Source organism: Malania oleifera, chromosome 8 (genome assembly GCF_029873635.1).
Source record: "Malania oleifera isolate guangnan ecotype guangnan chromosome 8, ASM2987363v1, whole genome shotgun sequence".
Classification (NCBI taxonomy): Eukaryota; Viridiplantae; Streptophyta; class Magnoliopsida; order Santalales; family Ximeniaceae; genus Malania; species Malania oleifera.
Window position 1 is genome coordinate 108450524 of NC_080424.1, and position 14934 is coordinate 108465457.

Consider the following 14934-nt stretch of genomic DNA (forward strand, 5'->3'; position numbering starts at 1 on the left):
TGAAGTCTCTAAACAAGAATGAGACATGAGTGATGGTACCTAGACCGGAAAAATAGAAACTCATAGGATCCAAGTGGATCTTTAAAAGGAAAGAGGGAATCCCTGGAGTTGAACCGCCTCGGTATAAAGCTAGGTTAGTGGCCAAGAGATTTACACAAAGGGAAGGGGTAGACTATAATGAAATATTTTCCCCTGTTGTGAGGCACAATTCAAATAGAATTCTATTATCTTTTATTGCTGTACATAACTTGCATTTGAAACAATTTGATGTTAAAACTGCTTTCTTGTAACGACCCGAATAAAATGGAATTTAGATAATGAAGAGAGAGGAAAAATGGAAAACAGGAACAGAAGGAAAGCTGCCAAGTTTCGTCGACGAACACAGGGTTTTGTCGATGAAGGCTTTAAGAATTCCGTCAACGAACACAGGGCTTCGTCGACGAGAAAATACCGAGAGTGGTTCTGAGGCAGTCTGAATTTCATCGATGGACACAGGGCTTCATCAACGAATTCACTGAAAGATTCGTTGACGAAGTGACGTGTCTCGTCGACGAATCTGGCAGTATAAATATGAAAAAACCAATATTTTTAATCATTTTCAGTGCTCCACTCTCTCTCCTCTCTCTTTCTACGAATCCTCTCCCTTCTCTCTTTGATTCCGGCCCCACCAATCACCGGATCAAAGATCCGAAGCTACCACGACGCTCCTGGCGGAGTTCTCTACAAGTTTATCGGAGTGGATCGTGGGGAAAAGCAAGTTGGAAATCATCGCAGAGTTGAGGTAAGACTTTTTAAATCAAATTTGGTCTTGTGATAGTTGTAGGAAATGATGTACGCATGAAAATACTGATGTTTAAAACTGAGAATTTTTAGTTTCAGGGTATTGATCAGGAAATCCTACGGGGGTTAGGTTAGGATATTTTGGGGGCTTTCTCAGTAGGCAGGTAAAGGAATAAACTAAAGCAATAATTTTCCATACAAATTATTATTAATTATGAGTAACTTTATTTTCAGAAAAGCATATGTTATATTGTGTATTACGAATGAAATATACGATTGGGAAAATACTACTATGATGATTAAAATGTATATGTATGTATGAGCTGTCAGAAAATCACGATTTTAGAATATGAAGTATGACTTTTAACAGCACATGTGTGGCATAAATATTATTTTACATGAAATACATTATGATATGAAAGATATTACAAGTAAACATGTTTTCAAGTATTATAAAAAAGATAAGTTATGTTGTGATTGTTTTAGACGATTATATGATAAATGATTTATTTTCAGAATATATTTATACTTGAAACAATTTTGGCGTGAGGCCATGTATTTATGTTATCGGCACGAGGCCGTATTTATGTTATTGGCGCGAGGCCATGTATTTATGTTATCGGCACGAGGCTGTATTTATGTATTGGCGTGAGGCCACGTATGTATGATTTCAATGCGAGGCCGTAATTATTATATTTTCGGAACGAGGCCGTAATGATGTTATATATATGATCATGTATTATATGTTATCACAACCAGGATGTTAGTTTAGTTCAATTCAGGAGCTCGATCGTAGCTATATGTGTAGATCAGATATCTACGTCAAATTTGTACTGACCATCCCATAAGGGGATGAGAGATGGATAGTCGATGTGGCTTTCAGTAGAGTGTGGACGTCCACTTGGTAGTCTAGACCAGGGTGTGGTGAGCTCATCGTACTTACAGACATATTTGATTCGGCAATGGTCAGCCAGCCATTGTCGGGTCCCGCCTTCGGGCTGCACAACCCGTCATGGGGGTAATACATGACACCAACTAGCTATTCATCCTATGTTTGTTTTCAGTACTACAGTTATAACAGATGATTTTATATATGTTATGATTTATTAATAAATGTGAAAACATATGTTTACTCAGTACGATATGATGATGTTTACAGAATTATGAAATGTACTGTATATGTATATGTACCTTAAATATTCACGTTGTCACACAGCTGTATTTAGTTTATTTTCCCTTAATGAGAAGTGTCTCACCCCCAACATTAATATATTTTTCAATAAATCTAGAGAAACAGGAGGGTCAAGGCCACCGTTGAGTGAGTGGGCTTCCCTACTAGAAGGGTAAGCGTTGAACTAGGACTAGGAGATTTTTGTTGTATAGTCCTAGTGATGTATTGATTTTTTGGCTTGAGAAGGTCATATTCTTGGGACATATTATATCTGGAGACGGTATTTCTGTGGATCCTATCAAGATTGATGCGGTAGTGAACTGGGCTAGACTGAGGAATGTCTAGGAGATCAAAAGTTTCTTGGGGCTAGCAGGCTATTATCGTCATTTCGTAGAGGGATTCTCAGCTTTGTCAGGACCCTTGACACGATTGACGAGGAAAAATGTCAGATTTGAGTGGGATGATGGCTGTGAATAGAGTTTTCAGGAACTGAAGCAGAGATTAGTCACAGCACCAGTGTTTGTCATTCCATCGGAAGGTGAAGGGTACGTCATATACAGCAATGCGTCCTTGAAAGGACTTGGTTGTGTATTGATGCAGCATGGCAAGGTAGTGGCATATGCGTCCAGACAGTTGAAAGAATATGAAAAGAACTACCATACCCACGATCTAGAGTTGCCTGCAGTGGTACATGCATTGAAAATTTGGAGGCATTACCTGTATGGCGAGCAGTGTGAGATTTTCTCCGACCACAAGAGTTTAAAGTATTTCTTTACGCAGAAGGAATTGAATATGAGGCAGAGAAGGTGGTTGGAGTTGATAAAGGATTTTGATTGTACCATCAGTTATCACCTAGGGAAAGCGAACGTGGTAGCTGATGGGTTGAGCAGGAAATCTTGGGAGCCAGTGTTGGCGGCTATGTAGATCCAGCATCCTATTATGATGGATCTGGAGAGACTCAGCATAGAGTTGGTGAAGAGTGATCTCCCCCTGTGTATTGCCAGCCTAGTAGTGCAGCCTACTCTGCAGGAGAGAATAGAGTGGGCAGGGGGAAGAGTTTAGTATTGCAGATGACGGAGCTTTGCGGTTTCGTTCCAGATTATGCGTTCCTGCCAATACTGAGATCAAGAAGACTATTTTAGAGGAAGCTCACAGATCTTTATATACAGTCCATCCGGGTAGTACGAAGATGTACAGAGATCTGGGAGAGTCGTATTGGTGGAGTGGTATGAAGAGGGAGATTGTCGAGTATGTAGCCCAGTGTTTGACGTGCCAGCAGGTAAAGGCTGAGCACCAGAGGCTGGCAGGGCAGTTGCAGCTGTTATTTATCTCGGAGTGGAAGTGGGATCACATATCGATGGACTTCGTGTCAAGACTGCCAACGGCGTTACATGACCAGAATGTCATCTGGGTGATTGTTGACCGTTTGACGAAGACCGCCCACTTTATTCCTGTCAAGATCAGCTACTCCCTCAACCGTTTAGCGGAGATTTACATTTAGGAGATAGTTCGTTCTCATGGAGTGCCTGTATCTATTGTGTCAGATCAAGACCCGCGATTCACGTCACGATTTTGGAGGAGCTTGCAGGAGGCTCTGGGGTCTCAGTTATCGTTTAATACGACATTCCATCCTCAGTCAGATGGTCAGACTAAAGGACGATACAAACACTAGAAGATATGCTCCGTGCATGTGTTCTAGATTTTGGGGGTAGCTGGACTCAGTTTATGCCACTGGTAGAGTTCGCGTACAATAACAGTTACCATTCCAGCATTGGCCTGACACCATTTGAGACTCTGTACGGAAGGAGATGTCGATCTCCTTTATATTGGGATGAGATGGGTGAGCGGTGAGTTGTGGGACCAGAATTAGTACAGCAGGCATACGATAAGGTTCGGCTTATCAGGGAAAGAATTAGGGCAGCTCAGAGCCAATAGAAGAGTTATGCCGACAATCGCCGCAGGAATTTAGAGTTTGACGTGGGTGATCACGTATTTTTTAAGATAGCTCCATTGAAAGGAGTTATGAGATTTGGTAGAAAAGGTAAACTTAGCCCTAAGTTCATCAGTCCATTTGAGATTTTAGAGAAAGTGGGACCGGTGGCCTATAGGTTAGCTTTACCACCTTCATTATCCAGAATTCACGACGTATTCCACGTATCAATGTTGAGGAAATATGTGTCAGATCCTTCTTATATCATCAGTTATGATGAATTGGAGCTTAGTGATTCACTAGTGTATGAGGAGGTATCAGTACAGATTCTGGATAGGAAAGTACAAGAGTTACGTAACAAGAAAATTCCTCACGTAAAAGTTTTGTGGAGGAATCATGCGGTAGAAGAGACTTCTTGGGAATCCGAGGAGCAGATGAGACAGAAGTATCCGCATCTATTCCTAGAAGTTTGATTTGGTAAAATGTAAGTAGTTAAGTTATATTTCTTAGCAGGTACGTTAATGGTTTTAGTAGTGTAATAACCCGAAAAAAATAATAATTAATTAATTAAAATTAAAAGTAATTATTGATTAGTTAATCGGTTAAATACTATTAAATTAATGTATTAAATAAACAAATAAAAAAAATAAAATAAAATAAAATAAAGAATTATATTTAATTAAAATTATTTATTAGTAATTAATTAGTTAAATATTATTAACTTGAATTAATTAATGTAATTAAAATGGTGATTATATATATATAAAAGTATATTTAAGTTAAGTTAAAGTAAAAGTAAATTAAAAAAAAATTTTGAAATAAAGATATATAAATATATATATATATTCTTTAACTTATATATATATATATATATATATATATATAATATAATATTAAAATAATATATATTAAATGTAATAAGATGGATTGGATTTCAATTTGAAATCCAATTCCATCTCATCTTCTTCAGCCGTCTGCAATTCTCACTGTTCTCTCTCTGTCTCCGTTTCACTCTTCCGTCCTTTTCCTTTCTCTCCTCAATTTCATTGGCCTAACGATCGCCAATCGAAAAACGGAAGGTGTCATTGGGTTCCTAACTCCGCCGCCGACATTTCTACTGGAGCAGATTTGTCGTGGAAACGACTTAGGCACTGCTCCTGGGAGAAAGGTAATTTTTTCCCAATTTCTCAATTTCTGGTTAAATCTACTGTTAAATCGACGATCAGGCACCACCACCGGGTCCTAATCGTCGTTGTCATCATTTTGGCGTAGGTAATTTTTGAATTGGGGTTTTCTAAACCCTACTCCAAAGCGAGAGTAGGATTTAAAAAATTTGGTAATTTGGCTAAATTTAAGGGTATATTTATTTATTTAGGAATTATAGCCCTAAGAAATATTTAAATAATATTTTATTCAGGAATAATTTATTGGTGTTAGAAATTTTTGATTTAGGGTCCGGGTGAGCGCCACAGGTATTTTTTGGAGTCCCTGTTGGCGTAGTTCAAGAAATCAGGTAAGGGAAAATATATATATTAAATCGGAATTTTTATGAATTTAATGGAACAATAAATTGTGTTATATTTACGTGTATATGTTTCAGTATAGGTAAAATACCAGCCATGAAATTTATGTTTTTCGAGCCTAAGATTGTCAATATAGTTATGTATGTGTGAAAGTAAACAAACGAAAGTGAAAGGAATTTTCTAAGGAATTATGTAAGAAATGAAGTGTATTTTGAGCATGTAAATGTTAAATGTGGGTTGACTTATTTTATGAGAAATATGTATGAATTTTACTACTAAATTGTGTGGCATGAGAATCTGTGCAAATTATATGTTAAATGTATGAGATGCAGACTAAGTAAGTAAAACAATGAGAATAAAATATGATATGGACAATGTTGCCTGTGTATGTTAAATGCAACCATATAAATGTAAGACAGTTGAAAGAAAGTCATGTTAGCAAATCTAGCACACTTCTGTGTAGACTAACTGATGACAGCTAAAAGGAGCTGTGTTAGTAGATCTAGCACGTTTCTACGTAGACTAACTGATGATGGCTAAAGACCAGCTGTAGTACGAAGTAATGAAATGACAATGAAATGAAATGATAAAGGTAAATGATGTAAATGGGAAGGAGTCACTTAAAGTGAAACGAAATGCAAAGTTAAGTTATGAACAGGAATGAATGTGCATGAATGTATAATGACAAAAAAGAATGATGTATTATGATAATAGAAGTATGTATGTACGTAGAACATGTTACGATTGGGCGAGGCGTACCTTTCGCCTAAGGGCTTACTGAGTAAGGTGAGTGCACTAGTAGCTTCAGATGTGGCAGTAGCTACATAACGCACTAGGGTAGAGGGAACCTACTTGTATGGGTGAGTAGAATTCCCTATCCTTAGGGCCTTTGCCGGTAAACTATTGTTGAACGCGTGAGTGCGAGATCAGTTTAACACTTGAGGGCTTACTGAGTAAGATGAGTGCCCTGGTATGCTTAAATCGTGACCTTCGGGTTGCTAAATGTATCAAAGCAGAGGGGTGCTACTTGTATGGGCGGGTAATCACCCCTATCCTCAGGTAATCTCGTGGGTTAAATATTTGCATATGATTGTTTAGGTTTAGAAAACGATTTTAATGTTATATGATGATTTGCAAATGAAATAAAATGATATTTATTTAACTTATGTTGGCCACACACTGTTTTAATATATTGTTTCTTCCCTTACTAAGATGTGTCTCACCCAAATATGAATTCATCTTTTTCAGGATTTCTCAGGATCGAGCTTTGAGAGCTCGAGATTTTATAACATTTTTTTTGAAGATATAAGAAAAAAGGTATATTTTTATGTTAATTTTGATATGTATATTTTATATTTTATGATTTATGTTTTAAATTTTATAAGATATGGATGGTTGTGAAACCTATTGGTATTAGTGGATAATGTTTTGGAGACATGTATATATTTGAATACTGGTGAATGATTAATTTATTATGGTTAGTAGTTAGAATTAGTAAACTCTGGTATTATGTTATGTGGAGACTATGGTTATGTTTTCCGCTGCGTATATTATGGATTATAAATTATCAGGGATTTTATCAGGTATAACGCACCGGACCCGGGCGAAAGGGTTTGGGGCGTTACAAGTAGTGTATAATTTTAGTTTTGGGAGAAGTTTTCTTTGATATATGTAATCTCCCAGAACTTGAGTTGTAACTACGGTATTCCTCCACCATAAGTAAGGGTGAGTAATAAAGTAAGTAGACCATTTTGCCTCATGAGGGATGATGAATTACATGAATAGCAAATTTCGAGGACGAAATTTTATAAGAAGGGGAAGATGTAACGACCCGAATAAAATGGAATTTAGATAATAAAGAGGGAGGAAAAATGGAAAACAAGAACAGAAGGAAAGTTGCCAAGCTTCGTCAACGAACACAGGGTTTCGTCGACGAAGGCTTTAAGAATTTCTTCGACGAACATAGGGCTTCGTAGATGAGAAAATACCGAGAGTGGTCCTGAGGCAGCCTAAATTTCATTGACGGACACAGGGCTTTGTCGATAAATTCACTGAAGGATTCCTCGACGAATCTGGCAGTATAAATATAAAAAAATTGGGATTTTTAATCATTTTCAGCGCTCCACTCTCTCTCTCTCTACGAATTCTCTCCCTTCTCTCTTCGATTCCAGCCCCACCAGTTGCCGGATCGATGATCCGAAGCTACCACGACGCTCCTGATAGAGTTCTCTACAAGTTTGTCGGAGCAGATCGTGGGGAAAAGCAAGTTGGAAATCATCGCAGAGTTGAGGTAAGGTTTTTTAAGTCAAATTTGGTCTTGTGATAGTTGTAGGAAATGATGTACGCATAAAAATACTGATGTTTAAAACTGAGAATTTTCAGTTTCAGGGTATTGATCAAGAAATCCTACGGGGGTTAGGTTAGGATATTTTGGGGGCTTTCTCAGTAGCCAGGTAAGGCATTAAATTAAAGCAGTAATTTTTCATGCAAATTATTATTGATTATGAGTAACTTTATTTTCAGAAAAGCATATGTTATATTGTGTATTACGAATGAAATATACGATTGGGAAAATACTGCTATGATGATTAAAATGTATATGTATGTATGAGATGCCAGAAAATCACGATTTTAGAATATGAAGTATGACTTTTAACAGCACATGTGTGGCATGAATATTATTTTACGTGAAATACATTATGATGTGAAAGATATTACAAGTAAACATGTTTTCAAGTATTATAAAAAAGATAAGTTATGTTGTGATGGTTTTGGACGATTATATGATAAATGATTTATTTTCAGAATGTATTTATACCTGAAACGATTTTGGCGCGAGGTCATGTATTTATGTTATCGGCACGAGACCGTATTTATGTTATTGGCTCGAGGCCATGTATTTATGTTATCGGCACGAGACCGTAATTATGTATTGGTGCGAGGCCACGTATGTATGATTTCAGCGCGAGGCCGTAATTATTATATTTTCGGAACGAGGCCGTAATGATGTTATATATATGATCATGTATTATATGTTATCATAGCTAGGATGTTAGTTTAGTTCAGTTCAAAAGCTCGGTACCGTGGCTATATGTGTAGATCAGATATCTATGTCAGATTAGTGCTAACCATCCCACGAGGGGATGGGAGATGGATAGTCGATGTGACTTTTAGTAGAGTGTGGACGTCCACCTGGCAGTCCGGATAAGGGTGTGGCAGGCTCACCGTACTTACAAACATATTTGATTCGGCAGTGGTCAGCCAGCCATTGTCGGGTCACGCCTTCGGGCTGCACAACCCGTCATGGGAGGTCATACATGACATCAGCTAGCTATTCATCCTGGGTTTGTTTTCAATACTACAGTTATAACAGATGATTTTATGTATGTTATGATTTATTAACAGATGTGAAAATATATGTTTACCCAGTACAATATGATGATGTCTACAAAATTATGAAATGTACTGTATATGTATATGTACCTTAAATATTCATGTTACCACACAGCTGTATTTAGTTTATTTTCCGTTACTGAGAAGTGTCTCACCCCTAACATTAATATATTTTTCAGGAAATCTAGAGAAACCGGCGGGTCAAGGCTGCCGTTGAGTGAGTGGGCTTCTTTACTAGAAGAGTAAGCGTTGAACTAGGATCAGGAGATTTTTGTTGTATAGTCCTAGTGATGTATTGATTTTTTTTGGAGATTGTACATATAAATAGTATATTAATGATGTAGTTAACTCTGGTATTATGTTCATTGATTGGATGTTCAAGATTTTATGTTTATTGCTACTAGGTTTTCCGCTGTGTTTGACAAGTGTCCTCGCTACCCACGAGTTCAGGTTGACCATATTTATTTATTATGTTATATTTTATTGAGGGTTGTTACATTTCTTACATGGTATTTTAGAAGAAACAGTTTATATGCAACCTCCCGAATATGTTTATTAAAGACGTCTTTATATGGGTTGAAACAATCACCTAGACAATGGTATAAACAATTTGATTCTTACATGATTCAAATTGATTTATGTAGAAGCAATTATGATGGCTGTGTTTATTATAAATCATGTGATAAATGTCATATATATTTGCTATTATATGTTGGTGACATGTTGGTTGCTTGTGGAGACATGGATATGTTACATCAAGTTAAGTGCATGCTTAAATCTGAATTTGAAATGAAAGACTTAGGACCTGTTAAAAGAATACTTGGTATGAAAATAACTAGAGAAAGAAATAAAAAACTTATCTACTTGTCTCAAAAGTTTTATATTTCAAAGGTATTAAAAAGATTTGGAATGAGTCATGTTAAATCTAATTCTATTCTTGTTGCACAACATGTTAAATTATCTAGAAAACAGTATCCTGAAACTGAAAATGAGTCACTTTTTATGAATAGAATACCTTATGCTAGTATGGTTAGTGGTGTAATGTATGCTATGGTATGTTCTAAACTTGATCTATCTTATGCTGTAAGTCAAGTGAGTAGATTTATGAGCAAACCTGGAAAACCACATTGGCATGCTTTGAAAAAAAAATTTCAATACTTGTTTGGAACAAAACAGTGAGGATTAATATATGGTAAAAGGGATATGCATTGTGAAATAGGGTTAAAAGGATATGTAGATTTTGACTATACTGGAAATCTAGATACCGGGAAGTCTTTGTCTGGTATGGTCTTTTCTTTTTTAGGTAGTGCTATTAGTTAGAAATCACATATGCAATCGGTGGTAGCCTTGTCTACCACGGAGGCTGAATATATTGCCATGACTGAAGCCTTTAAGGAGGCTATATGGATAAAAGGACTGTGTCTAGAGTTAAGAATGTATAGTGGAACCGTTACAATTTATTGTGACAATCAAAGTACTATTCATTTGGTAAGGAATCATGTTTATCTTGATAGGTCCTAACATATAGATGTTAGGCTGCATTTTGTGAGGGATATTATTTCTAGTGGACAAATAGAAGTAAGGAAAATTCTAACGGAGGATAATCCTTCGGATATGATGACTAAAGCAGTACCTAAATCCAAGTTTGAACATTGTTCGAACTTGGTTAACCTTGGAAGTTGTTAGTATTTGTTTTGCAGGAACCATCATAGGAGATGCTAAGGAGGTGCAAGGGTTACAAGCTTGCCAAGGTGGAGAATTGTTGGAGTGTCAAGCTTGCTTGAAGAAAAAAAAAATCAATATGAGCCATCCATTCTTTAAAGAGATCCAGTGGCTGTGTGTTTTCACTTTTGTTAGTGAAGGGGCATGGATGTAATTTGCTCATTTTTCTTGTTGTAAATAAAAGAATCAAAACAGCAAGGGCGGGGGACTTCTTTTAGTTTTGGGGGCAGCTTCAGGTTTCAGAATTTTTTCAGTTTGCAGCTTCAGAAAGGGCAGCCGCGAGAGTCTTCCTTTGCTTCAACCGTGAGTCTTTCCAGCCGAGAGAGCATCTGCAGAACCAAGAGCTTTCAGCAGCCGCGCGAGAGAGTGAAGGGCGCACGGGAGAAAGAGCCAGTAGGAGGAGGTGCGGCGTTGGGGATCTCCAGCCTCCAACGGAGGTTCACGCCCTAGTAAGGGAAGGTAAAAACATAGATTTAGTTTCTTTGGGAGGGTTTCTTTTAGGGAAATTAGGGAGAAGAATAGGGAGAAACCTAGGATTCTTCGCAGGTATGAAGAGAGGCTTTCTTGGGTCGTTCTTGGGCTGATTTTTAGAGGAAATTGGTAAGCCAATAAAGGAATCTGTGTGTATTTGTATTTATTTTCGCCAATTTAATAGTGTCTCTGGAGGTGAGTTTCTACCGTGGATGTAGGATAATTTTTGGGCCGAACCACGTAAATGTGTTCTTGTGGATTGTGATTGTGGCATGTTTATGTTTTACTGAATATTGGATTAGTGAACATATATTTTTCTTGATCAGACTTAGCACACACCCACACATTAAAATAAACAAGTTTTTCGTTTAGGTGTGATTGTGGTTGATGCTTAGGTAAAATCAGATTGTGGTTTGTTTATAATTAATTAATTAAAATTTAAAAATTAAAATTAGCAATCAGCTGAATTACACACAACAATGGGCATGGTAAAAGTAGATACCTTTTAGAAACTTAATAAGAAGCATGCTACTTGCATTCAGCAAGGGATGCAATATTGGACGAAGGTTACACAAATTGTTACAACATCAAGCCCGTTCTTTTTGCAGACTCAAAAGCTTCAATTTCTATTTTTGTTTTTAAAAGATGGTACTAGTTTTGGCTATGGGTGCGACATACAAAACTAGTGAATTAGTTTAAATAGAACCATCCTACAGGACATATATAATTATGAAATCTAAATTGTTTCGAAAGAACCGAAAATAGATGAAGCATATATTATTAGAACTACATTCATGTTTGTTGCAACAATTGGCCAATACTATATTTAGATAATGAGCATTCTCATCAAACTAAAATTCATACAGAAAAGTGTCATTTTTATCTTGAACCTCTGATTCCATGCAGTAAATTTACAAGCCAAATAAACAACAAGAGTTTAAAGGTATCGATAAAATTTAAAGAGTTAGGAGTCCAATAAACAACGAGAGTTGAAAAGTCTTGATAAAATTTTAAATTTAAATTTTGAAATGTATGTGACATTTTTATTTAATACAAAAAATAAAATTAATTATATATATATTTTGTCACTTTAAGTACTCTTTAATAAGTTATGTGACTTACTCTTTTAGGAATAGTTTACTTAGAATGGAAAGTTTTACCCTACTCATGTTTTGAATGTCCCAAGCTGTTGAAGTCCATCTTGGAGGGCTCAGCGGCAGCCCATAATCAAATTAGGCCTTTTTCCATTGAGAGAATGGCCTCCAAACAAAATCAAAATTTTGGTAAATTAATTTGTTCTATTTGATTTTAGTTCTTTTTTTTTTTTTTTTTTTTTTTACGATTTTTAGTTATTGATTTGTTTTTGACTTGTGTGTTCATTTAGTTACTCGAGCTAAACTGATATTGATATATATATATATATATATATATATATATATATATATATATTTAGAATATGTATTATTTTATATTATTATACAATAATATATAATATATATCTCTAATTTGTCGAGCAGTATGCATAAATATTTTTCTCATGATTAATTTATATGAATAATGTTATAAATGCACACACCAAATCAAAATTAAAATAAATTATGTTTTTTTAAAAAAAAAAATTGAGAATCAATTATGATTGGATAATTGAACTGAACTATTAGCTAACTGAAGGGTTCGAATTTTAGTTCACAAAAATATCAAACTGAAATCTTACATTCGATTTGATTTTCATAGATTTGGTTCGAGTAACCAAATTATGAACACTCCTAATAAATACGACAATATCGATCAATACCCATTTACTTACACAAATGATTATAATATTTCTATATTTAAAAATCAAATTCAAAATCTTAAAAAGAGAGAAGAAGGGGGTTGGAGAGAAGGATAGGCTTTATTTTTTCATCAAGCCCAATGGAGGGTTGAACGCCAAGGAGGCCCAATATCTAAATGGATTGGGCCTAACTTGAGTATGTTACTTTGAAATATTACTTGTAGCCTTGTTTGGAGCACGGAAAATATTAGGGATAGAAAAAAAAAAATTATCAAGAAATCTATATTTTCATGTTTGGCTAATAAGAAAAATTAGAAAGAAAAATAATATTATGCTAAGTCTATGAACAAGATTTTGATTTTATGTATCATTAATATTTACTTTTTCCTAATTTGTAGTCATATTAAAACAAACTTTCATTTTTATAGTATTTAAAAGAGAAAGAAAGTACAAAGGAAAATGAGTTTCCTTCTTATTTTTATTCCTTTTTCCTTTTCCCTAAGAAAATCTTTAATCCAAACGAATCCTTAGAAATTTGGATAATTCTACTACCGAACAACTAAAGCATTTGGGACTATTGACCGACACATAAAATTGATGCAATTATATGTCTACATAATTAGCACATTTTGTATTTACTCTTAAATTTTTTTTATTGCATGGTCCAAGTTCAATAAACCTCTTAACTTACCTCTCCCAAAATATAACAAATAATTAGGTTAAACCGGATAATTACATTATGTTTTAGACTATCAATTAAATTCATAATTTTTGCATCATTTTCATTTATTGAGTCAAAGCTCTCCCAATCTAAGAATTTGATTGGCTATATAAGATGTGATGTAATTAGACAAATTAACAAAATGCTTTTTTTTTTAAAAAAAATTGTGACATGATAATTAAAAGACTAATTAATTTAATTACACGCTCTTTCATAATTATTATGGCATTCTTTAATTGAAGACACGATTGGCTAAGGTTTTAATTAATGCTAAGTTTGGAACTTGAATTCGAATTTAAAAGATTTTAATAAAGTTTAACATAAAATTATTACATTTTATTTAAATCCCCACAAAAAATTAAATATGTAATGTGTCTTTAGAAGTTTAGATTCGAACTTTAATTTTGAATTATGCTAATATTTTAAACAAATATATTATAATATCGTGTTGAATTTTATAATTTTCACACAATTTTAAATATAACTCTCAAAATTCATGTTCTGAAGCCCGAACACACACAAATAATAATAATAATAATAATAATAATAATAATAATTTGCCCGATATGGGAAAATTTGAAACCATTTCTCGTATTATTTTAATATATATATATTTGTTAATTAAAAAATTAAGCTCATTGGAAACGAGGTTCCCAAATTTTTTTTTTTTTTCAAAAAAACATTGTATTGTTCCAAGCTTGATGCTGACCAAATCACATTGATTAATCATTATTAATTAAACACTTTATAACGTTAAAATAATAATAAAAGCACTTTCCCTAAACCAGGAAATTTTAAAATTAATTGCAAAAAGTTAATACCTACTTAATGATTCATTGAAATTGTTTGATTATTTGCGGCCAGGCCAACTTAATTAAATAATTTTTCTTAAAGAAAAATCAGATTGGTTACGAGAAGCTGGCAGATTTTAAATTTTTAGTGTCAAACATTGTGTTGGGATCAAGTGGTAAGGGTAGACTTGCGACTTTAGAGATCACAAGATTATGAGTTTAATTTTTCCTTAAGTCATTACGCTGGTAAATTATCAATGATGCAATAATGGACGAACGACTTTCATCCCCCGAATTTGGTGTCGCACTATAGTGTCCAATGTGACGCAACGGGATGAAGAGAAAATGTGAACAATGATGATAGTGAGACATTGTAACTTTTTGGTGGATTACATTTTTTAAAAAAAAAAATTCACTTAAAAAGGTTTAAGATGTTAATGAAATGAAATCTTGAGACTAATTTTTTATTTCTTATCATATGTTTTCGGGAGTAAAAAAGGATTAGACTTGAAAAGTAGATAAAGTAGAGACATAACATAATTTTTTCATTAATATTTTTTTAGTAAGTAAAAGATTAGGCGTAGAAAGAATCAAATTTAATAACTTTAAATAAAATAGGCCGACCTTTTTCGATATAAAAGGAAGCTATATTAGAATT